A 1317-nucleotide genomic window follows, 5' to 3' on the forward strand; every position below is an offset into this window, starting at 1 on the left:
AAATATTACCGAGCAATCAAATCTTAATTACTTTTCTTAATTACCAGATTAATTTAAGCATAATTATATTGCATCGTCCAAGATGATATCATAGACGATATCCAAAAATAAAAGATACCTAAGTAGATTTGGTGGCTGATTCTTTCTAATTTAAGCGTATCATCCAGGCTAATATGAATATCATCCAGGACGATGCACTTAATGATGGCTACCTTAACTAGGATGACCTAATTAGGGTTTATGTTTTTAATTAATCATCCAGATGGATTTTTGGATTATCCGGGACGATGTAAACAAAAATAGAAAACTCTAAAATAGTAAAAAAAAATTCCGTAAGTGTGTGTGTACATGGTTACTTAGCATTAGGACACACAATATTACAATACTCAAGAAAAGATAAAAGATGCAATTTCATACATTACAAACTGACTCAGTCCTAATCTATCCAATTTTAAGCTTGTTCAACTTATAGTTTGATCTTGTGGACCTAAAATATTAGTAGGCAAGATAGCATCAAAATTATATTCCCTAAAATCAAATTCATAACAGGGGTGAATTGGTATTTAAAAATTTCTTGAAACAAAATAAAAAACATAACCAAATAATCACCATAAAAATTAATGTACATAAATTAAATGTGAAAGTGTAATAAGAAAGAATACACTAGATTTTATAGTGGCTCGGTCAACTTAACTTACGTCCACTCCCTGAAGCCTCTCCTTCAGGTATTGCACTAAACTCAGTATCCCTCCTTTTGTCCCCATAGCAAAGCAGACAAGCCTGTACAAAAACTCCTTTCCATCGACCCTGGTAAGGTAGAGATCCCAACTCATTTTTCTTCCTCTAAAAGCAGGTAGAGAACCTAACTCCTATTACTTTCTCTGGAAACAGGCAGAGAACCTCGATCAGTTGCTAAAGAAGACCTCTCTCAAACTTCAAAGGACCTAAGGATGCTGACCGGAGAAGATGACTTGGATCCTTGCTTGGAGCAACCTTTGTGAAATCCATCACAAACTTCCCCTCATATGATTCTCTCTCTCCCCCTTGCTCCCCCTCTCTTCTTGTCTCTCTCAGATCAGGAAAGTAACAAAAGATTTTCTCTTGAGAAAATAAGAGATCTTTTAAATAATGGCTCCAAATTAGCCCTAATTAATAACTAATCACAAATATCATCTAGGATGATAGTACATCATCATGTACGATTAGTCCAACTCAATGAATATCATCCAGACCATTACCCTTGATGGATGTCAAGATAATGGAAAAATAACTAGATCGTCTAGGACAATCTCATGATTGTACGTGCTGATTAGTTCA

The sequence above is a fragment of the Dendrobium catenatum genome, unplaced genomic scaffold, assembly GCF_001605985.2.
Source record: "Dendrobium catenatum unplaced genomic scaffold, ASM160598v2 fragScaff_scaffold_1414, whole genome shotgun sequence".
Taxonomy (NCBI): Eukaryota; Viridiplantae; Streptophyta; class Magnoliopsida; order Asparagales; family Orchidaceae; genus Dendrobium; species Dendrobium catenatum.